Source organism: Manis pentadactyla, chromosome 4, assembly GCF_030020395.1.
Source record: "Manis pentadactyla isolate mManPen7 chromosome 4, mManPen7.hap1, whole genome shotgun sequence".
In the NCBI taxonomy this organism is placed as follows: Eukaryota; Metazoa; Chordata; class Mammalia; order Pholidota; family Manidae; genus Manis; species Manis pentadactyla.
The window spans coordinates 97,208,061-97,233,803 of NC_080022.1; the positions used below are offsets into that span (position 1 = coordinate 97,208,061).

Here is a 25,743-nt window from a genome sequence, read left to right on the forward strand (position 1 = left end):
TGATTCATACCATATTCCACTGCTCTTCAACATTCAGACAAAACAAAAAAAACGCTCTCATCAGCATTCAAAGGGTAACTGAGTAGGAAAACTTGGCCCCTTGATTACAGGTTCTTGCAAGAAGTTTGTTTTCTGAACACAGCCCTCTGTGCACTCCCCTGTTGTCTTAATTGGCTCTACCCACTGAGGTAGGTTCCACATCTTCCCCCTGTATCTTTAGATTGGCTCAAACCTCTGACCCATCCACTGTGAAGTCTAAAAGCAGGGAGATGGCCAAAATAGGCAGTCAGGGAAGAGCACAGGCATTCCTATTGCATCTGCTCAGTCTCTCAGCAATCCTCCGTTAAGGGAACCTCTCAGGTTTACAGGCTGGGGCCAGAGAGTCTCCCCTTCCTCACTCACCATGAGAGACATGGTGCAAGGTCTCTGAGGCTGTCTGCTGAGTGCTGAAAGCCATAAATACTCCTGTTGAACGCAGGTGTTCTCCAGCAGCCCTGTTCTGGATGTTATTCCTCAGAGCTGTTCGATGGGTCTGTTTGAGCTAGGGTCTAGATGACTATGCTCCCAGCATGACTCTGCCTCTTCTCTTATTGTCATTGGCTCTCATGAAAGTTGATGTTCATGATTACTATAGGTAACTCCTATTACTATTGTTCTCGTTATTTTTAACATTTAAGCGAGCTGGCACACAAAGCTGAAAGACTTCCACAAAGCCAGGCAATAGTGACAGGCTACCACTTTAGTATGGCTTGTTTTACTGATTAACTCAGAAACATTTGCTGAGTATTGGCATATGCAGTGTACTACATGATGATGTGGAGGAGAACAAAGATGAAAAAGAAAATGGATCCTCTTGGCAAACAGGCTATATTCTAATGGAGACACACAAATTACTATAATAAAAGGTAAGCATAGAAAGGCAGGTCACAGTTACATTCTCCACCCCTGGAAAAGCTGAAGGACAGCATTTTCACCTGCCAGGCCACCAGGCAGACAGATAGCTGTTAACTTCCTGTGGTACTTTGATTCTGTTTTGCCTAAGAAGCCAACACCAAGGTTAATAGTAACACCTTAAGCACCATCAAATAAATACTTTGAAACATTTTATGTGTGTATAACAGGGGCTCAGTATGTTATCACTTTCTTTTATACAGAACTCTTTTAAATTAATGAAGTGGATTGACCACCATTCATTTCCTTTTAATAGCAAGAGAAATAGAAGCTGTACTTCCCTTCCCTGTTCCTCAGGGAACAAACAGGGTTCAGTACCAGGAATAAAGTTGACTCATACTCTTAGGCTCTCTCTCCTTTTAGAACACATTGATTGAAGACTTGGAATGGGATAACATTCATTCTCAAAGGGAAACACATGAAGTCGCCCAGCTAGAAAGGGTAGGAAGAGAACAGGGAAAATGAGGTGAAGGAATGAGAAGACAGTGGCTTTACATGGCTTTTGACAAAGTCTCTTCATCTCAGAAGAAAAGGCTGTTCCAGGAAGATTATATTTCAGACAGAATGATGAGGATGAGTAGAAATAATATATATTCTGGCCCAACATCCTAGTGGAAGAGAGTAAGTCTGTGATAATATGAATAAACACATTTTGTAGCTTGGTACTAGTATAAGGTCCTCAGATCTAGTAACTTAAAAATAAAACCAACAAGAGTATAGGCTCTAACATACAACTAATAGTAAAGGAGATGGACCTTTCCAATGGCAGGAATCTTAGTGGGTACCAGTGAGTAACCACAGATCAAGAGGTGAGAACCTAAAACCTAGGAGGTGGCTCAAGCTACACAAAAATTTGTATGGGCCAAGGACATCCTATCTTTTCTGTAAGCACACTTCAAAATAGTGACATGAAGGAAAACAGGACATGGGGAACTCCTACCCTGAGTTCTTGGCTTTCTAGATACAAAGGAGTAGAAGAAATGATGTCTCATCCTCCAGTGAATTCTTACAGTCATTCTATTATCATTGTCTTTGCTATCTGTTCCACTGTTCATAACTGTCACTTAAGTCTTTACCTGATACTTAAATATCCATGTGTTTGTTTTTACAGAAACTACTTGGGAACATATCTTTACACCTTCAATGGCAACCAGCTCAGTGCCTATTCTTATTAGGTCATTAAGAAATGTTGCTGGATTTGATGTTATAAGAGAACTGAACTTCAAGGGTCAACAGAGGCAAGGGTTGGCAATCCATAGGTCTGGCCAAGAATTTCCATGAGGCAAGGAAACATTTGGCAACTACAAAGGCATTCCAATGAAGCGGAGTGTCAGATTTTGCAATAGCACTGCAAATAAGACAGATTTTCTGGAATGGCTGGGTTCACAGGAAAACATGTGCTGAAAGGCAAAAAGTAATCTGGGTTCTTACATTTATGGAGATCATGCAAGATTTAATTTCTGCCAGATTCAAATAGGAAGGGGTGACATTAGTAAGTTTTCTTAGCACTACAGAGAAATTATGCTAGGTATTGTACATGTAGAATGTTTCTTAAGAGATGTCATTACTACCCTTAAGCTTAAATTCTTAATGAGAAGTCAATGTGTATATACATAAACTAATCAGGAACAGTACAAACACTGAGTTACAAATCAAACATTACAGCTGCTGCTGGAGGTGTCCTAAAAAAGGTGGCCTTTTAAGATGGATCTTGGGAGTTCATTTTTTTTGTAGGTCTTTGTTCCTCTGGAGTTTCACAAAGTCCTCTATCCTGTGGACATTTGAAATATAATAGTTTATTGTTTTAACTATCTCCTCCCTTACTCCACCTCACCCCCACCTATTAGTATTTCAAGATAGCATTTCATATAACTGTGTAATAATAAGCTGTAGCTCTGGGAAGTGGGGGTTCCTAGTTCCATGAAAGTTCACTATGGATTTGGTGAGACCGAATAACGACAACGGAACATTGCGGGCAAAGTGGGGCTCATACCAAGCTTTATACTCACGGCAGTAGGTCAAACGTTGGAATCCGTCTGCCTTGTCTCTCTGCCCCAGCTCAGCCTCTGCTTCCCTCTCTCCTGCATCCCTCTGCCCCTAGCACTGGGCAGAACTCTTCTTATATCAATACTGGCAGTAAGGGCTTATTGCCAATGGGTATACAAGTATGCACCTGTGCAGTGGGCTTACCTCATCACATTTATACAATGGGCAAAATTAGAATCAGGTGAGAATCCTGGCCATGGAATTTCCATTTTCCCTACACATGCTTAGTTCGTAACTTCATATCCCTCTAGGCTTTGCGCTTAAATCTATAACCCTAACTTGTAGATTAGCCTTCACTCCAATTCAAGGACTGCAATTCTTCCTGCAAGAGAACATGAGGAGACTAAGTCATTAGTTCAAAGAGTCAATCTCAAACGTATTAGGTTTTGGGGAGTTCCTGCCTTACATTTCTATTCCCCTGTACTGGATTTCTTGCTGGTAACTTTTCCTCCGATGAATAGAGCTACAGCCTGCAAAACTATCTCCTTGTCACTGAGGCCTCTGGTTTCTATGGCCAGATTTTTTAGATGCCAACTTTTTGCACACCTGAATCTATATGAATTGTCTAATGCATGTTTAGAACGCTGAATCTTGGGTTCATTTCAGCCTTTTAAACCATAAACAACAACTTTCTAGTTTTGGCACTGGAGTCACAGAGAAGGCAACTAGTAGCCTAAGGGTCTTGTATTTCAAATGTCTGCAAGGCAAGAACAGATAGGCTGTGGCTCTGTAGTGGGTTCATGATCATTAACTTGTTTGTCATCCAAACAATAGCCATAGAAGATTTCTGCTTCAAGGTGTGATTTAACAAAAGGGGTATTTCACGAAAAAAAAATTAATACAATATAAAGTGAAATAAATGGAAAGGTGACCATCAAGATACTATATGCCTTAGTATTTACATCAGATCAAATGAGATAAATGCCTGCAAAGTACCCTGCACGGTTCCTGGCACTCAACAAATGTTAGTTCTCTTTCCTCTGCATACAAAGTGCTTTTACATACATTAAATCTCCCCTGGTCAATTAAATATTTCCCCCAGAACAATGACTTGACCCCAAAAGTAGCACATCTGAGAAACTGTAGGGCTGAAGGTCAGACTCAGGTCTGACACCTATACTCCAGATTCTTTTCCCTACATCCTAGACTCTTCTTATTGCACTGTCCCAGACATAAGACTGTGAAGGCTTGGATTAGAGTGCTAACAATGTGATGGAGAACAAAGAGTGATCTGTGAGTTCCTGGGTAGCTGAGTTTCTTGGGGCCTTATTATATATCCCTATTTGTAAAATACCAATATTTCATTTTATTTATTTTAAGACACATACATTTCACATTTTAACATCTCTGAAATAGAGAAAATTGATGGCATTGTTTCCAACTGCTCAGCATTTTCAATGTAGTTGTTATTGTCTGCTCATCCACAAATGTGGTTGTTATTCTGGTAGCATGACTGGACCACTTAAACCCAGACATTTTATCAACAAACCATTTAAGCAACATTTGCATAAAAAATATGAAACCTAGTTTTTCCTGAAAACCTTCCATTGACACCTTTTGGTAAGATCAAGAAAGCTCCAGCATAAAAATTTGCAGAACAGATGTCAAAATCTTGGAAGAAAAATCTCAGGAAAAAATGGTGGAGCCATGCCTAAGGAATGCTGTATCACTTGATGGCCCAGAAGGTAATACTGTATTGAAAAACACAGACATCAATGGTTCAGAGTTGAAAAGTGATTCAGAAGACAGTTTGGACTACCCTAACTGATTTATTTCCCTTTTAATGTGCAAGTGTGATATATGATAAAAATCAATTTAAATAAGCCTAAATGAGCCCTTTAATTTAAAGGGCTGAGGGGTGAGATACCATTGTGCCATAGGTTAACTTGCAGCATTATTTTCTTTCTTAGTGGTATATAAAATAATGGTGTGCCCTATAATCAGTGGTGTCTTAGATTCAATGAGAATGGTCATATTGTATTTGTACAAATGCTTCACAGTTTATACATTAACTCATTTTGGTCATCATAATAACTTTGTGATATTAGGAGCAAATACCAGCCCAATTTTATCTATGCGAAAGATAAGGCAGATTAAATAACTTACTCAAACAGCCATAGAATCAGGATAAGGAATCATCCTAGTTTAGTCCTCTAGAATAAGCCTAAAATCCCTTTTCCCTCTAAAGTTTCAAGGCTTGTAAGAATCTTAGCACTGTTGCTTTTAGGAAAAAAAATCTGGTGAGAATGAATATTGTAGTTCAGGATAAATATTGAACACACCTCCCTTTTGGCAAGGAAAATGAATTGTAAGGGTTTTAACAACAATACATCATTATTACAAATAACCTAGTACTGTGCCTACTTCAAAGTGTGAGGCAACAAAAGGGGTATTTCACGAAAAAACAATTAATACAATATAAAGTGAAATAAATGGAAAGGTGACCATCAAGATACTATATGCCTTAGTATTTACATCAGATCAAATGAGATAAATGCGTGCAAAGTACCCTGCACAGTTCCTGGCACTCAACAAATGTTAGTTCTCTTCCCTCTGCATACAGATTTTATAGTGTACAAAGTGCTTTTACATACATTCTCTTACATGTAGCTGTCTTTACATGAAGAGAAAGGTGTTCAACAAATAATAGATGTTTTATTACTCAGAGTAGTTAATGCTGGCTGTCCCATAGTCAAACTCTGATTTCTTAGTGGCTTAACTAACAAAAATTTCCCTCTCACAGGTCGTACATGTAGCACAGATTGGCAGACCGTAAAGGTTGTATGTTGCTCTACTCCACGCTTTCACTCAGTAGCCAAGATGACTCAGGTTCTTCCATCTTACAGCTGTACCATGTGGAACATGTAACCTCTGAGGTTGCTGTGACAGGGGGAAAATGGGTTAGTGAAGGCTCATCAGCCTATAACTTCCTCAGCTTGAGAGTGATATAAGTCACTTCTTTCACAATCCATTAGCCAGAAGTAAATCATATGATCCCAACCTAACCGAAGGGAAGCTAGGAAAAGCAGAGGAACAATGGAATATTTGTTAAGTACTGTCTATACCACAGTAGTCCTATAATTATTTCCTTGAGGACCAGAATCTTTTATTTACTGATATTTCAAATATCTAGAATAGTGTCTGTTACAGTGCTCACTAATAATCACCAAATGAATAAATGGCATCTGCATCTGGTTTTCCTCATTTCAACTATGAGTTTACTCTAAAAAGTCTCTAGATAGAATTAGATACTCAAGCTCAGATTAATATTTCAGAAACATCTAGTATTAACAAGAAGGTATTTTGGGAAATATTTATTTGAAGTTAACAAACTCATTCTCAAATGTAATTACAGATTATATGAAATATTTTCTATGGGAGTTTAATGATTCTTTAAATTGACTAAAATGTGAGGAAGCACAACACTCAATTCTAAAAACCAGTTTGGATTCTTGGTTTCATTTAGAAATGAACACAGACTCAATATTCCTAGAAATGATTGCTTAGGGAGTTGGGAACAATTTGCCATGATGCTAAAAATTTAGATTGTGGAGATATGAGAAGGCAAGTAGTAGTCAGGCATGGGGAACTGTACACTAAATAGCAGTACTTTTGGCTCTAATTCAATACCTGTTCTTTATATTACCTGCATGATTAGAAAAGCACGGTGAGTTCAATATTGGATTTTCACAAAAGAACCTCAAAGTAATTATAAGATGTAATTTATCAAATACCTAGGAATAAACCTAACCAAGGAAGTGAAAAACCTATACCCTGAAAACTATGGGACACCCTTAATAGAAATTCAAGAGGACACTTATAAATGGAACTTCATCCCATGCTCTTGGCTAGGAAGAATTAACATTGTCAAAATGGCCATCCTGCCTAAAGCAGTCTACAGATTCAATGCAATCCCTATCAAAGCATTCTTCAATGAACTAGAGAAAATAGTTCTAAAATTCATATGGAACCACAAAAGACCCTGAATAGCCAAAGCAATCCTGAGAAGGAAGAATAAAGCTGGGGGGATTACGCTCCCTGACTTCAAGCTCTACTACAAAGCCACAGTAATCAAGACAATTTGGTACTGGCACAAGAACCCAAAGACCAGTGGAATAGACTAGAGAGTCCAGATATAAACCCAAGCATATATGGTCAATTAATATATGATAATGGAGCCATGGATATACAATGGGGAAATGACAGCCTCTTCTACAGCTGGTGTTGGCAAAACTGGACAGCTACATGTAAGAGAATGAAACTGGATTATTGTCTAACCTGATACACAAATGTAAACTCAAAATGAATCAAAGACCTGAATGTAAGTCATAAAACCATAAAACTCTTAGAAAAAAATATAGGCAAAAATCTCTTGGACATAAATATGAGTGACTTCTTCCTGAACATATCTCTCCAGGCAAGGGAAACAAAAGCAAAAATGAACAAGTGAGACTATATCACACTAAAAAGCTTCTGTACAGCAAAGGATACCATCAGCAGAACAAAAAGACATCCTACAGTACGGGAGAATATATTCATAAATGACAGATCCAATAAAGTGTTGACATCCAAAATATATAAAGAGCTTACACACTCAACAAACAAAAAGCAAATAATCCAATTAAAAAATGGGCACAGGATCTGAAAAGACACTTCTCCAAAGAAGAAAGTCACATGGCCAACAGACACATGAAAAGACGCTCCACATCGCTAATCATCAGGGAAATGCACATTAAAACCACAATGAGAAATCATCTCACACCAGTTAGGGTGGCCAACATCCAAAAGACAAACAACAACAAATGTTGGTGAGGATGTGGAGAAAGGGGAACCCTCCTACACTGCTGTTGGGAATGTAAACTAGTTCAACCATTGTGGAGAGCAGTATGGAGGTTCCTAAAAAAACTCAAAATAGAAATACCATTTGACCCAGGAATTCCATTCCTAGGAATTTACCCTAAGAATGTAGCAGCCCAGTTTGAAAAAGACATATGCACTACTATGTTTATTGCAGCACTATTTACAGTAGCCAAGAAATGGAAGCAACCTAAGTGTCCATCAGTAGATGAATGGATAAAGAATATGTGGAATATATACAATGGAATATTATTCAGCCATAAGAAGAAAACAAATCCTACCACTTGCAACAACATGGATGGAGCTAGAGGGTATTATGCTCAGTGAAATAAGCCAGGCGGAAAAAGACAAGTATCAAATGATTTCATTCATCTGTGGAGTATAAGAACAAAGAAAAAACTGAAGGAACAAAACAGAAGCAGACTCACAGAACCCAAGAATGGACTAACAGTTACCAAAGGGAAAGGGACTGGGGAGGATGGGTGGGAAGGGAGGGATGAGGGGGAAAACGGGGCATTACGATTAGCACACGTAATGTAGGGGGGTGGGATATGGGGAAGGCAGTATATACAGAGAAAACAAGTAATGATTCTATAGCATCTTACTACACTGACGGACAGTGACTGTAATGGGGTATGTGGGGGGAACTTGATAATAGGGGAGTCTAGTAACCATAATGTTGCTCAAGTAATTGTACATTGATATCAAAATAAAAAAATTAAAAAATAAAAGATGTAATTCATCATTCATTCAACAAATGTTTATTAAGCACCAAATATGTGCACAGCCTTATGCCTGGTGCTGGAGATTCAGATGCAAAACAATAAGGAGGATTTGGCAATGGAAAAGTGAGGCGAAGAGAATGCCAGATGGAGGGAATAGCTTGTCCTTACAACCTCACTATGAAGTCACACAGGATTATATGCTTAATCTTACAGCTGGGAAAGTAAAATAAAATGACTTGTTCAAAGGACATTGTTTAACAAGTAGCTTAATTAGGACCACAGGCCACATTCCTTACTTGACAGTGCATGGCACACAACTGTCTCTTTAGCAAGTCTCTTGCTAGAAAGTGACAAAACATAGGCTACAATGGAGATTCAAAGAGATTCTTTTCAGACCCAAACAGAAGCTGAGCCAGTCACTCCTGCAGACCATCAGACACATCAATCAGCCATGACCTGGACTAATGTAACAGATACACATTTACAACCTGTTTCACAGCATGCAGGATGAGAACGGAAGAGCCCTAAATGGCTTTCATTCAGGAAGAGGGTGGGGTGTAGCAGCAGAGGAGGAAGCTTGATCTGTGAGAGCCAAGCGCTAAAAGCAGCTGTGTGTGTGACATTTCCGTCAACAGCCTCCCTCCCTCATTGTGTAGGAGATACACATCAGATGTTCTGGTTTATGATTTCAGCTTCAGAGTACATACCTGTGAGATCCAAGTTCATGCATCTCTTCCTGGTATGGTGTCTGCTCACTAACTGGTCTCTAAAGCCTATCTCAGAGTGATAACCAAAGGCTGAGAATATTTGGACCCCTTCTTCGATCCTCAAGGTCTGGAATCTTGTGGAGTGGTTGAGTTATAGGCCCAGGTACCCAGTTACTATACTTGCTAGAACGTGACAAAGAACAGGCTAGCAAAAAGAATCTGTCCAGATGCCAGAACTATATCAGAACACAAGGTCACCTACAGCTGCTGTCTTCTCCTGTTTACATGAGCCCAGAAGACAATCTGTTCTTTTTCCTTTGGAAGATACAGTAGAGGCTAACTCTTGGAGGTCCAAGGTAAGCACCACTTTATCTTTTAGTTACATCAGACCAAGAGAGGACCAAGTCTTTGCCTTTTCATATTGTGTTTACCTCCCCAGGTAAATTAAATAGAAAAGCCTATTATTTACAGGAGATAACAGGAAAGCCCTTATATTTATAGGCTGTTGCTTCTTTGATTCAAGAGCACAGATCTTGATTCACTGAGATGTCAGCAAATGAAAAGATAAGCTTGCATACCAAGTAATGATCTCCAAAAATTTATACGTTTCTGATATTCTGATCTTTTAAAAATATATTAAAGACTTCTGTTAAATATCAATGTTGAAATTTGTTACTTGCTTCCAAAAATGCTGTATCAGATTACCTCTCAGATTACTTTACCAAATTACCTCATGCAACTATGAAAACAACTATAAAATAGACGTCAAAAGGTTTTACTTTCAAAGAACAAAAGTATGATCACAACGTTAGAAACCTGTTCTTGTCTAAATGACAGCAGTCTCTGATTACCAAAGGCTGCTTGCTTTGTCACTGGGTGACATCTAGGTGAGTTTTACATCAGAAATCTTTTCATAACTAGGTGCTAGACTTAATTTTGGGTCATTTGAAAGATGGGTTGGCTTTGGAAGGAGCATGCTAAAATTAATAGTGAGGTTATATCAGGGTTTTTCAGTCTGCATCAATTCTCAACTCCCCTGTGCATGTCTGAGGTAACTACTTAATTTAGGGCAAAGTAGCCCCTAGTAAATTTATTCATTTAGTCTACAAATATTACAAGAAAATCTACTATATTCATTGTAATGATAAGAAATGACTCCTGCCTTATAACATGTAATTTAGCAGAGACCATTATACACTAGTCTGTAAGCTCCAAGGTCAAGGTTTGGGTCTCTTCCAATTACCACTTTATATCCAGGTAGACAGCGTAGCGTTTGTCTTATAGTAGGAGCTCTATAAATATGGCTGATTGTATAAACATATTAACAAACAGATACATGATATTGCCTTTCTAATACAAGTGTGTGTTACATTGGCAACCATACTTTACTTGTTGCTTAAATCTGCATCAAATGTTTCAACATCAACCTTTAATAACTCAGATTTTATCAGGGCCTATGGGAAGTTGATTTTAATTTTTACTTCTTGTGATCAGTCTGTAGCCCTGAGGAAGATTAATAGCACTAGGTGGGAAAAAAGGAGGATGTGATAAAGACGGGGTTATTTAAATCACCAGCATCATGAAGTTGTATTTAGAAGTTTTATTTCAAATAGGCTATTCTGAAGATAACTACAAAGTGTATGTGTATTTCTCTTTTTTTTGGCAAATGATAATTACCATGTTATTTAAGATAGGATTTTTATCTTTATCCTAAAATTTTTCCATTTCTTTTTTCAGACTCAAACAGTTGCCAACTGCAGCATTATATGTAAGTAGAAAGGAAGATTGAGATAAAAATTCTAGAAATAAGAGAATCAAGTTATTGTTTGAATCTTAAACATTATCAGTGTGGCCTTGGGTAAGCCTGGACTTTGTTTTTTCATCTGTACAATAAAGGGAGTTGGACTACAGTATTTCTAACCCATCCTCCAGTTTAAATATTCTCATTTCATCTGACAAGCAACTTCTTCTTTGAAGTATTTGTTGTATGTGGAATACAAAATCTTTTCCAGTTAAAAAAAAAATCACTTACCACAGATACCTAAAATAATTCATTCTCTCTATAGAATGCCTGCCTTTTCTTCCAGGTAGTCATGGCACCATTGAAAAATTTTTAAAAATCCAAATCAAGACATAAAAAAAATAAATACCACCTTGTAATCCCACCACTGAGGATAAACATTATTATCATTTTGAGTTGTAATCTTCTAATACTACTTTTGTGCCCATACTTTTATGCATATTTACTTTAAATAAAAAATTGTGATCACTTTGTATTTAGTGTTTCAAAAACTGCATTCTTTATTTAACACATCATAAGCCTTTCCCCATATTCTTCTAAAGTATGCTTGCTTTTCATGGCTGCATTTGTAACCCATCATTTAGAAATACTACAATTTAACTCATCTATTATTGTTAGACATCTAGATTAGACATCTAGATTACTTATTGCAAACATTGAACAACTTTGCACAAGAACATCCAATTATTTCCTAAGAATAAATTCTCCTAACTAGAATTACTCCTACTAGCAATGTATAAGTGTGCTGGTTTCCAGACATCCCTGAGGGTTATAAAACTGGTTTTATAATTTAAAGAAATCTTTGACAGTATGCCATGTGAAAAACCATTGAGGTCACCAGCTTTATAATTTAGAGAAACTACTCAATATCCATGTCTGATTATTATTGAAGACTTTTTTGTTTTTCTTTGGTCATTTGCTTTTTCTTTTTGGTTAAATGTCTATTCCATTTTTCTACTTGTTCACTTTTCTTTTTGAGACATCTCAAATGCCTCATTATTTTGAATGGGGTAGACTATAAGTTACCCTGTAGATTCAAGAAGACTGGAAAATTATTTAAGATCCAAATCACCATAAACTATGGTCCTAGACCAAAACTTCAATTAATGTCCTTTCTTTTACAGTTTTCCTCTGACTTATAAATTATAACTTTGTTTTGCATTTTGAATCCCAAACCTACCAGTATATCATTTTAGGGCTCTATTCTGGAGCACTTTTTCTATCAATATTTTAATAATGAAATATTTTGAATAAAATTTTAAGACTTCATTAATTTTATACATTGAAACAATAGTAGGCCAATACTGCATAAATTGGCAGAGTGTTATCACATTGTTAAGTATTCAATTTTTGAATGTACAACCTCCTAGAGTATATCAAACTTAGGGCAGCAAAACAAAGGATTTACATTCACATATGTCCTTACAAATTCATCAGATTCTGTGGGTGGACTAGGTAGGTAGATAAAAAGGCAATACCCTGGAAGTGGCTACTTTCACTGGAACTTTTTGAAAAATAAAACAAAAACGCTTTTAGTGGTCCTGACATGCCCCTTAGAGCCTTTAGAAGAAATACTAAGCTAAAAACACTGGAACCCACAGAATCTTTGCTGGGCTCTGACTTAGCAGTAAGTCAGGTAACCTACTCAGGTTATTTTGATTGTCGATCATTCCAAGGAACAATTTGTAGCTGGCCACATATGAAATAGCAAGCACGTCTTCACGTAACTTATTGTCCCTTTTTTCCCCCAAGTCTGGATGTCAAATCTTTTCTGAGCATGTGTTATTACTTGTTTTTCTCTTTTTTAGGGGGAGGCTTGTTGTGTTATGTGTATAACTCTTCTTAGAATTTGTTTTCTAGAAAAGGTAAAAGTTTGTGATGACTTTTTGATTCTGTAACAAACCATTGTCCTTATTGATTTTAAGGAAATCACTTCAGGGTCTTTTCCAAGGCATCCTTTAAGTAACATTTTAATACTGAAATGTGGTTATGATATTGATGTTAATCTAATGTACCAAGAAGGCAGTAAACCTTAGACATTAAGTGAGAAAAGGTGCAGAATACTATATGCAGTGTGCTACCACTGCATACAAAAAATTATGTATTTATCTATATATACACAGGATTTCTACAGAAGGATGTAAAAATAACACATTTTACTGGTAATATTGTTCGAGTCTGGGGAGGTGAGATGAATGGCTGGGGAACTGGGATGCAAGATTTCCTTTTCACTGTATATTCCTTTATACCTTAAAATTCTGTTCCATGCAAAGGATTTAACAATTTAAAAACAGAATTTAATTATAAAAATCTTACACATAGTAGGTATTCAATAAACATGAAATTAATGGATGTTTAAGTAAAATGAATGTCTTAAACCTGCACTTTACTAGAACCTTGTGAAATCCACACTGTACAGCAGTGGTGGTATTATGAATGTGCCAAAACTATAGCAATCTTTAAGGCTCTAAATGGTTAATATTTGTAAATGTCTACAGAAATGGCAGATGTGTGATACAGCTAAGAGATTTGATTTAAAAAATTTATAATTGGTTCTAGCCTGGTGCTTTAAAAATCTTCAGCAAATAAAACCAGATTATCCTCCATTCCCTAAATCTGAGGAAGAATTACTACATTTTGGCAAAACAATTGTGGTCTTAAAGAAAATGCATTAACTATTATTAGAAAAGTCAGGGGTCCCAACCTGGTCTAATGGCAGTTTTATCAACCTTCCTTTCACTGCTAAATAGTAAAATTTCGTAATTGCATGAAACTAGCGGCTTTTTAAGAACAGAAATAAAGTGTGAACTGGGGAAAAAACTATGTAGGATCACTTTGTTAGATTTCTAAATTGAACCAATCCATTACTCCTTATTACATTTTAAGGGATAAGTTTCTCATTTAGATGGTCCCCAACTAACAATGTTAGACTTTGAATTTTTTTTAATGGTGCAGAAGCAATATGCCTTCAGTAGAAATTGTACTTTGAATTTTTATCTTTTCCTGGGCTAGCGATATGTGATCCAATACTCTCTTGTGATGGGGGCAGCAATAGCAAACCATTGCCCCGTCAGCCTCAAAACCACAGCGGTATAACCAACCTGTAAACTTACAACTGGTTTTCATTTTTAGCGGAGTATCCAATTACATGAGATATGCAACACTTTATTATCAAATAGGGTTTGTGTTAGATGATTTTGCCCCAATGTAGGCTAACCTAGGTGTCCTGAGCACATTTAAGGTAGGCTAGGCTATGATTTTCGGTAGGTTTGGTGTATTAAATGTACTTTCAACCTACGATATTTTCAACTTACAATGGACTTATCAGGACGTAACCCTATTTTAAATTGAGGAAGATCTGTATATGTATGTGGCTACATTTTCTGAAAAATGATGAAAGGTAAAGCAAGCAGACTCCAAATCAACATTTTTATTGTATCTCTTATTAGTTTTACTAGTAATCAAGGGTTTACACTAGGTGCAAGCTTTAGGTTTTGTTTACTGCCTTATGTCCTAAGATAAGCAAAGCAGCTCTACCTGTTGTGTGTTCAGGTGAAGCCTCAGGGTAAGTGTGGATGTAAAAGTGAAGTTTCTTGGAGTCAAAATAATAGAAGACACTGGAATTCTAGTTATTCTTGTTAGGGAGGTGAAGGCTGAATTGTGGAATTTACTGTTGCACAGATTCTCAAAGAGTTTTGCCAGAAAAATAGACAACCAGATTAGTGACTTTACACTGAGCAACTCTATGTAAAATGTGTGTAGCAGTGCCTGGCACAGGGACATGCTGTATAAATGCTAGCTGCCATTTATCATCATTACATTGACACTCAGCATTTTGAAATAATCAACAATTTTTTATTAGCCATAAGTAGGTCTATACAAAGCAGTATATGTAATACCAAGAGAAGAAATAGCCCCTGTACATAAGAAGTTTATAGTGATAGATTTTGAAGAAGACAAGATAGAAAGTTTCCTTGAGGCAATGTCCTTTGCTAGTTCAGCTCGAGTCTTGCATCAAAGGTTAAGAAAAGTTCATAACCTATTCTCCAAATAAAGTAAAAACAGAGATGACAAATACTTAAAATAAATAGGAACAGATTACATGGCAATAATTTATTGCTTTTTAACAATTCTGGTGTCATAAAATTTAACTAAACTCATTGAATATCTTAAATACAAGAATCAAAATTCCCAGAGAAGTTAAGGTACTTGAGTGGGGGCCTATGGAGTAATTTTTTTTTTTTCCTGATAAGGGTAGTATGCCAAGAGCAAAAGACCAGGAGGAAAACTGCCTAGAAATCTGGACATAGGGAATGTCCTTCATCTATATATGCCTCCATTTCTGAACACTTATATGTATTTTTGGATGTTTGTCTATGAAAACAAAGGAAGGATAAAAGAAACTACTACTATTGTATTGGATACTCAAAAAGTGGAAAATGTTCTTCAGTGAGTTAGAATTGTCTTGTAATCTCTTTGAAAAGGAGTAGGCAAAAATGTTTTTGAAAAGTCTAATTTCTAGCAGACATTATCTTAGATAGGTTAACTTTTCAAGTTGACAAGATGTCAAACTAAACACTAACACATAATTTAAACTCCAATTTACAGACAGAAAATCTACCCTTGGGGTATTAGGCCTTTCTTATATACCTTAAAATATACCCCTTCTGTCCCTCAGCTTTCTCTCCTTATATGCAAATAAAGGAGAAATTTAATCTGCTTTGCTTTTGCTAACCTGAGAAAAACTTTTCTATATGAAGAATGTATAAATTAGATCAGAAAATGCTGATATGGCTATCCAATACTCTTTTAGGAAAATTTCTGAATTCTATGAATAGGAATTTAGAGTGCCTGCATTTTAAAGTACAAAACTGCATGCATTTTTGCATGAGGTCCTTAATACTTCAGGAGATACACTGACAGCCTGGAAGAGCCCTTCTAAGAGATTAGTAAGTCTTTTGCATATGCAATGTTAAGAGAAAGAGAGATCTAGGTCTTCCAGAGGAGGTAGAGCCAGATATGGAATTTAATTTTCAAACCAATGTTTTTCCCAAAATAACATCTTCCTCCATTAAATAGGAAATGAAACATATTAAATTTGTATATGGTGAAGGCTTTCCTAAGCAATTTATTGAAGTATAAACAACAGTTATATAGAAAGAACCTGGTTAGTTAATATGACAATCATGAAACCTTATTAATTCACATTAATTAGTAGGGAAGCTAAATTGCATTATGAAGAGGCTTTAATTATATGAGAATTACTAAATACTGCTCCCTTGTTAAGTCTGTCTCCCTTTCATTTCCATGTTATTCTGTACACCAGGCAAAAGGAAGAAGTGCTTTCTGTGAAGATACAGCATGTACAAAGGTTGGAGGCTCAGGGTTGGGACTATGAAACAGCCTTTATTTCCTGCCTCTTACCCTCCTCACCCCCTCCTTCTGCATCTCAGGATTTTGAACAAAATAAATGAATAAAAATAGCCCAGTATTTAGGAGCATAGGCTCCAAGTTAAGCAGGACTTAGTTTAAATCTGTTTTATAGTACTTACAAGCTAAGTATTATATAATTCATGACCAAGTATAAGAATAACTTAGTGAATACCTATAAGTTTGGGAAGCAGAGTGGGACTTCTTTGGGTTCTTGGTGCAAAGGCCTTTGTTTAGGAGCATGTTCGCAGTAACTGGGAGTTCCTCCAGTAATTCCTGGAAACCATACCTCAGCCCACTGGATTCTGTATGTGGGTTCGGTCACTCAACACAGCTGGAATTATGTACTCCCGTGTTACAGTTGAAGCCCATTTGGGCTGTTTCATTGATGATGTGGCCTCACTTGGGTTGGTCAAAGGAATGAATAGATATACAGAGGGGATATACATAATGGAGTTAGGGTCTCTCAGATTACCTTTTCATTGTAAACAGGAGCAAAAACCCACCATCTAGCCTGTCTGGGCCTGAAGGAACATGAGACAAAGGTCAAGTGTAATCCTCTAGTTAGGTGGCTATCTGGATGTGTGTTGCCTGTTGGCAGTTTATGGTTTTGTGCCTCTTGTATGGCAGATAACCTCTCCAGATTCTAGTTCCCACTGATGTGGCTATGGCAAGTATACATGAGGTAAAATAATGAGGTATGTGTGCATGGCAGGAGAAGGTTGCTGATGAAAACAATGGCTGCAGTGGAATGATATATTCTGAGCTTGGTAAGTTACTATACTTTTTGGCTTTGGGACACTGAGTAGACCAGCTGTCTTGGAAGTAGGTAACATAGAACCAAGGGTATTCTTCTACTGTAAGATTTTCCTGTTTCTTTCTTACTACTAGATTAGAGGTGATGAACAGTGAGAGGTACATGTACATGTAGAAAATTTAGAGGGCTCTCCCAAAGCAGGATAAGATTAAAGCCGTTAGTCTGAGCCCATGATCTTAAAGACACTAGAAAGAGCTTGTCTGTAAGCAACTGGCTTGGAGTCTTGAAGGCTGTCCATTGCCAAGGATGAAGTGAGCCATTTCAGTCACTAAGGCCACATTTACCAAAATGGAACGATGGACCCAGGTTAAGAAAATTGGGGATAAAGTTGTAAAAAAAATCTACTGGGTCTCTACTGGAATCCTGATTTGCTAAAGGTGACAATGGAAGAATCTTCATATAGGGAAGGAACTGCCAAATTTTGTTACTAAGACCCATGTTTTGACATTCAACTTCTCAGGGATCTTTCATAAATCACTACTGACACCATGAAGAGGACTTGGGGAGGAAGCACTCCCCTTTTTGCCTGCTTCTTAAATATCTCAGCAGAGACTAAGGTAGAATAGACTAGCCTGCTGTAATATTTGCTTGCTCCACCTCCTATCTGCCTACCCATTCATTTTCTAACCCATACTATTTTCTGTCATTGTTGTTTTTCCCTTTATGTTGATTAAAAATAAAGAGCTTAAAGAATTCAATTTTCTTTTGAATTAATGACTAATATGTAGAAATATCAAGCAAACTTACATGTAGTTAGTGCTATTGGGAAGTTCTTAAGATACAGTACATTTGAACTTGGATCCCTTTTACCATACTCATCATTCCTTATTATCTTATACTGGGCTTATTAACTTTTCTTAGTCCTTGAAGGCTTTTCTAAATCCTTGATTTAAGCTTCACTAAAGTTCAGGGATAAGTAGGGTGATGAACTAATAAAGAAATTTACAAAACATGAATATTTATCTTCAGTTTTGGGATTCCAGGGAAGCCTCTCTGCCTGGCTCCTATCAGGCAATTTTGTGGCACAGGCCATTTTCTCCATACAGGGAGAATTCATTGATTCTAAATTCAAACCTAAATTCAAACCCTAAAAGGGTAAATCCAGAAGTGCTACCTTCCACCTCTTCCATGTTATAAGTTTTTCTGCACGAGGATTCTCTTCTTTGAATGTTTGATAATGAGAACATCTACCTCATTTAGGGAAACCTTTATATCCTACCCAAAGTGATATGGCCTTATTCTATGAAACCAATAATCAATATATCAATCAAAAAATAATCCAGATTACAATAGGCTTAACTCATGAACTCATGATTTGTGCAAAAAGGTAAAGTGTGGGTGTGGGTATGGGAGGCTCCACACTATAATACACAGCTCAGAAGTGGGTTTGGTGCTCCCTGGACCTTACTTAGGTAAGGGTGTCACAGGTACTGAGTGGCACAGGGCATTGTGGCAGATTCAGGGTTCTCAGAAGTCACTACAGATTGAGTTCTGTTTTAAGCTCCTGTTCACCAGTGCAGCGGCATGAAGGTCCAGTTAGAACTGGCTGGCTCCTCAGGCATTTGGATATACAAAACTAGTCATTAATATCTTAAGAAGTCTCCTTCACTGCAGGCACCCCTCTCCTGAGTCACCCCAGGCTTGAGGTGCAGCTGTTCCAGAGTTCTAACTGCCTGCTGCTGCTACTGGGTAAGGGCCATAAGATCCAAGTTCTCACACTGAAAGATCTCAGAGCATGGAATACAGGTGCCAGGACAGCCAGAACTCCCTAGGGTATAGGCGATCTTAAAATCAAGCTGTTGAAAAAAAACATGTCCCAGTATCTCCACTCCAATTAAGCTGCCTAAAGGCAGCTGATCCCAAATAGAAGCAATTATCCCAAATTCAGGTAAGTAGGGAGTAGTTCCCTGCAGTGCACTTTCTGGTTTCAAAGGCAGCTTTCATGGCCAACAGCTTTCATAATGATTGCTTAGCTCTATCAGGGGTAGAGGGAATCCAGAACAGGGTCTTCCTAAGTTAAGATGGCCTTAGTCTCCTATGGTATTAATAGTTATAAATGACAATTTCTACTCATGCATTTTGGTGACTACTTCCTGATAATTGCAGAGAATATGGATTATGTGACCTTGGGTAAGTTATTTAACCCCTCTGTATTTGTATCTACCTATAAAATGGGGATTATAATAGTGCCTAGTTTATGGCAATTTTATTAGTAAATGAGTTCATGCAAGTGCTCAGATCAATGCCTCACATACAGTAGGTACTCCCTAAATCCTAGCATTCATCAATTTAACATTATTATTTCCAACCCCCACACTACCTGTCTAGAATATTTTACTAAAAACAGGAAAATGAGGGAGGAAAAAAGAGAGTAAGGGAGTTAAAAAAAAAAGGAAGGAGCTCAAGGTTAGCTAGGGTCAGGGAGGTAGGTATATCTGGTGAACACTCAGGACCACTCCCAGAAGGAATGCTTGCTATAAAGGTTTCTAAACAGTGATGTAGGCTACAAAGAGCATTAAGCCAAAACTGACCCTATGCTGGCAGAGACAAAGAGCCGGAGACCAGCCATATCAGATAAATGGAGTGAGGTGTATAGGAATTGCAGCCACAGATAATGAGGAGCCTCACGGAATTTGATTGAAAACAAATTGAATTAGGGGCTAAACAGGTCAAAAAGGAATATTCTTGTTACCCATATGGACTGTGCTGCAACCTTTAAGTAATCTTAATTCTTAAGATTACTGCTAGTTTATCATAATTTTTTAGGGCTCCTCCCCAGACTTTTGTGCTTCTTAATCTAACTTAATTTCACACTATTAAAAAAACAGTATGAACATTCCTTACTATCAAAACATTTGCAGATATTTAAAAATGTTAAACAGTATGCACAATATGATTCCTTGAAAAACAGATATTTGTGTACAAAAAAATTCTCAAAGACCAAAAGTTAATCAAACCCTTGGCCACCAAAATTAAGAAACACACAGAAAGCTAGTGACTAGGAACAGTTTTTAATTATCTGTTGTGTTGAGGAAATTTTTATTGCAACCAGTTTGTGTCCTACCAAACTGTTTTGACTAAATCATCTCCTGCCAGCAGAGAGCCAGAGAAGCCAGCTGATTAGGATGCCAGACTGCAGGCTGGTGAGATAGATAAGTGAAGGGTCAAAACAGAGCAAGAGCCAAGAAGAAATGAGGAGAAGTTGGAGTGCATCTTATCAACACAGAGTTAGCCTTCCTTCAAAAGTGTGGTAATTTCATCTTAGACCTAGACTCAGCCCTTGGGAAGCACCAGGACTACACTCGACATAGAACATACAACTAGAGGAAGAAGATGCTCTGAATGACAGAGTTCTCTTTTTAATGAAAGAATGTTTAGGACTAGCATTATCTCCTTTACACTAGGTATTTGCTTAACATGCCTTTTTTCATACATGGTAGAAAAAGCAAATTTGATTTTCCATATTCCTGAATGAATTACTATATATAAAACAAATGGGGGAGTGTTCTTAATCAGCTAAGTAGTATTGTGTTTTAAAAGAATCTTTTCCCGCTTTGTTTGGTACTGGTGAGATGGGGATAATGGCACCTTCCTAATTCACAGAAATGATGGAATATTTGAAGGAATGTAAGTGAAGTCGTTGAATTCCAGAGAACACACACTGTAACTTTATTCTTCCTTCTCAGATAAAGCAACTGAAAACACTTACTTAGCTTAAACAGTAACTGTTAGGAATTTTCAGATTTTGTATTTCCATTTCTCATCCCATTACTAATTTCTGAAATTATAACTCTTTTGCCTTGAAATCTTCAGTTTTGCTCATTTAACAAATTTGCAAACAGACTACCCATGAATCACCCAGTCTATTATGCTTTAAAAAAGAAAAGTCAATCTGGGGAATTTTGTGATAAAGTCAAAGGTACTAGTAACATCGTGTCTTCTTTGGTTTTGATCGAATGATTGTAAAAGACACCACTGATGAAATGCTTTTGTTTTAAAGATTATACTTGGTACAGTAAGAACCTGGAGCCTGGAGAGCTGGTTCTGCTGGTGATGCCATGTATTAGATGGGTGGCTTTGGAAAAGTCTTTTAGCTTCTCTGGGCCTTAATTTCCATTTCTATAAAATAGGGAGTTGGGGTTGTGCAAGGTGATCTTCAACCTCCCCTCAGCTCTAAATTTCTAATCCTACACTTACTAGTTATTTTGCTCAGTGTCTCATGGATTAATCAGGAAGAAAACCTGGCAGAAAATTAAGAATTTTACCTGAATCATTTCATCATCTTTGCCAGCTCACAGTTTTTCTACTTTTTCAGCTAAGAACCCTGGAGTTGCTTTTGCTCTTTCCCTCTTATGCACTTCACAAACTAAAATATTAATTCATACACACTTGTAGAGAGTTCTTTCCAAGTTTTATCAATCACTTTTGCAAATACTCTCTTGATTATCACAGCAGCTCAGGCTGGCAGATATTATCTTCAATTTACCTAGTAAGGAAAGAGTAAGGCCTAGAAGTTTGGTGAGTTAACTGCCCAACACAGATAGTCAGTTAGGAGAACAGGCCTGATTCCAAAGTCAATACTCTTTTCACAACACTACAGTTCCTACTAGGGGCTGACCCAGGCTCTGTGGGGCCTGAGGTATATACGATTTTGGTGGGTATCTTCAAGAAAAACAATGAAAAGTTACAATTAAACACTCACTCTGATCCTGTGAACACATTGTTAGGGCCCCTCTCAGGGCCTTGGAAAGGATCAGTTCAACCTCAGGGTTATCATTTAGGATGCAATTTCATGGTTTTCCACAGCTATACATTTATTTAGTGCTTACTATATGCCAGACACTTAAGTAAATACGAATTTTATTATCATAACAACTCTATGAAGTAGGTACTATCCTTGTTTTACAGAGCAGAGAATGAGGCTTGGAGAGGAAAAGTGATTTGCCTAAGTGAACAGAGCTAGTAAGCGCCAAGGACCAAAACTGGAACTCAGATCTGACTCCAAGGTCCATATTGTGAACCTATGACTCTCTGTTCCTCTATAAGCCTTCTTTTGAAATTTCCTGAGAACCATCTTACTCTACCACTTCCCATTACATTACATAGTTTGGGCCCTCATAAGTTCGTGTTTGAACCAGTCCTATTCTTCCTCCCTAATCCAACTCTAGCATCTACCCTGAATGCTATCAGCCTAACAATCCCAAAGCACTGCTGTTCTAAAATCCTGGCAACCCCAATGACCGGGTGTGTCTTCCTTTTCTGCATTTACCAAAGGTAAAAAGCAGTTATTACTCATAAGCAGTTCTTGACCATGGATTCTATGCTGTCTTCTACTAATACGTATAACTATTATTGAAAACTGCTGTGAAAGAGGCAGAGTGAGTGACAGGTAAACACACAGGGCCTGTGTCTCTCAATCCTGATCCCTCAATCCCCACTCCCATCAGTCTCAGGTTCTTCATTTGCAAAACAAAACCTAAGGCCAACCTCACTGGGTAGTGAGAAGAGGGGGAGGGCAGGGTTGGGTTGTGCAGAAAATGCTCATCAAATGTTGGTGGATTTCTGCCTGAGGGAATCTCTCCAAAGAACTGCTAAGCTCTTTGAAGGCAAGGGCCTTGACCTCATGCATTTTTGGTATTTCTCAAAAGTCAACAGAGACATTTCATGATTATTCAATTTGATCAGTTCAACAGATACACTTCAGTATCTGGACTTTCTCAAGAACCTACAAGGGCTCTTAAAACAAAATCAGGCTCTGGAGTCAGGCTTCACATTTTGGCCACTGCTTCTGTGACTTCTGGAAAGCTATTTAACCTCTCTGTGCCTGAGGTCCCGTATTTGTAAAATGTTAATAATAGGACCTACTTCATAGGGTTGTGAGGATAATTAAGGTGAACTGCTAAGTATATAATCAGCCGTTCAAAACTGTTAGCTATAATTATGATGTCCTGTCCCGAATATAAAGTGTCCACAAAAATTTGGCCTCTGCGTTCTCATTTTTCCATGTTTCCGACATACATACCCTCCCTCTTGGGAACCGTCTCGCTACCCTCTGACCTGCTCTTCTTTCCCGACTTCTGTGTTTAGTATCCACCATTCTTCAAATGCCACAGGCCAGGCTCCGTAGCGAGAAAGTTCCGTAAATTCTCTCATCAGAACCACCAAAGCGCCTGTGAGGTCGGTTCTATTACCGTTGCCATTTTAGAAAACAGGAAACAGGCCCTGAAGGTTTGAGTGCCTTCCCCGAGGTCACTGAACTCAAGTGGCGGGGCCACAGCGCGCGCTCCTAACCGCCAGCCCCGGGGCCCCTTCCCCTCTGCCCGGGCCCGAGGCGCGCCCGCGTCCGTTCAAACCCTGCCCAGTGCCTCCTCTTCCAGTCGCTTCCCGGCTGCTCCGCGCGCCCAAAGCCCCGACACCTGAGTCCGGCCCCTGGGGCGCGCCCTGCCGCACTCGGCGACTTCTCCCTTTTCTCCGCCAGAGGCTGAGGGTGAGGCCCACGTTGGTGTCCCGCGCGCGTGTAGGTCACCGCGAGCTCCTCGCACAGCGGGGCCGAGGCGCGAGTTCCGCAGAGAAGCGCTGCGGCTCCTTCGGCGCCGCGTGGCGGGGCAGCAGAGCGCGGGTCTTGCCGGGCTGCCGGTCACGTGGCGGGGAGGGGGCGCCGGTGCGCGCGAGCAGGAGAGCGGGGGCGCGCGCCTGAGAGCGTGTGGAGGCGCAAGTCGCTGTTCGGGTGTCTGTTTGGGGGGGAGGGGGCGGCGGCCGGGAAGGCCGACTCCGTCCCCTGTGCGCATGCTCCGGCGTCGGCGGGTTATAAGGCAGCCCCGCGGCCACGGCTCGACAAAGTGCTGGCGAGCTGCGACGTGAGTATCCTGGCGCGTGGGTGCCCTAGCGAGCAAACAAGGCAGCCGGAGGAGGACGCGACCGGGACCCTGAGCCCCGCGGAACTCCAGCCGTGCCGCCGCGTCACGCACACGCTCGGCGCCGCGAGCCGCGCATAACGGTTAGTTGGGTAACGGCCGGAGGCTGCTCTCGGCGCGGACCCCGCGGTGCCCTAGTTTCCTTGGTGGGTCCAAGGGAGCCCCGGGGGAGCGGAGACCTTGGTCTCCGCGGGAGGGAGGCGGCCCGGCAGGGACCTCGTGGCCGCCGGCAGCCGCGTGGCTCCGGAGCGCAGCGTTGGTGAAGGAGACCTTGAGACGCGGGGACAGCGCCTCTCCCAGCCTAGCTGCGGCCCCGTGGTCAGGTGCTGGCCACCGGCCTGGCTGAGGAGTTGGGTGCTGGTGCCGGTGACCTTGGGGAAGTCTCTTCTCCCCTAAATAATGAAGAGATGCTTTTGGTCTGGAAAAGGGACGACGTGTGGCTGATTAACGTGGTTCCTGCGGACTCTCCTGGCCGCCCTCTGCTGCGCGTTAAGGGACCTCGGGGCGGGAGTTATTTTGGATTCGTGGCATGCCCGCCCCGATCTTCTCAGCCAGGCAGTCCTGGTCCCACCTGGTGACTTGCCGTAGTGGTTTGGGGAGCTGCAGGGTTCGAATAGACTTTGCCGAAGTGACATGCCGCTTGGCCGACTCCCGGGACTGGTGCTGACGGGAACTCTTTGTCATTCAACCTGTGGCTGCAAAACGTACGCCGCAGCGCCCTGGCGCTCTGGGTCTTTACGGCAGCCCTGTTGAGAGGAATCTGAAGGATAGCGTTACACTTGGTCAGATGCACGCTTTAAGTACATCCTTTTTTTCCACGTGCGTTTTAACATTTCATTTCTTTGTCATTATTTAATTGGTGCGAGAAGTATTTGTCAAAATTAGTTTGTAATTCGTCTTGACCAAGAAACAAACGTATTACTCCTTAGCTTAGTTTCCAGTTGTCTTCTTATAAACTCGGCGTCTACTGATAACAGTAAATGTTTACAAGCTACTTTGCTTGCCATAACTGGTTTTGAATATTTTTTTTCAAAAGTTCTGGTTTTGAAGTAAAATGTGTACACGTCATTGCCCTGCTAAAGCAAATGTACCGGAATGTCGTGATAGGGTGAACTCTAAATTGTGAGAGAGCTTGGAGAGTGTGAGTAGGAATTAAGCCATTAGTAAACAATTTCCATGTCAGCTACCAGCCCAGTGGAGTGAAGCAGAGACGTATCTTTAGCCTTTTAGTAAAGCATTAAATAGTACCCATAAATCCAAGTCTCCTACTTTGGTGTATAACTTTGCCTTCAAGTTGTCATAGAAATGATACAAGAATTCAAGACACCTAGCTTTTAAAAAATATTAAACAAAAGTTGAACGTTCTTCAGTAATTCAGAGTTTAGATAGATGTTTCATCATATTGCAGTGACCCTTGTTAAATATGCACATTAATGATCTGGGGAGCATTTTGTGAGGTTTTTATAGCTGAATGGATTTAAAGGTTTAGTTGTGA

General features: G+C 39.3%; 1 protein-coding gene across 4 annotated transcripts in view; it reads left to right on the top strand.

Annotated features, from left to right (window-relative positions):
* The first annotated feature begins 24,043 nt into the window (after window positions 1-24,043).
* Window positions 24,044-25,743, top strand: part of SLC16A1 (solute carrier family 16 member 1) — a 36,017-nt gene continuing 34,317 nt past the window's right edge. For all 4 annotated transcript variants that reach the window (XM_036923420.2, XM_036923418.2, XM_036923421.2 and 1 more), the window contains exon 1: window positions 24,044-24,331. The gene's annotated coding sequence lies outside the window, so the exon portion shown is untranslated. The remainder of the gene's footprint in view (window positions 24,332-25,743) is intronic.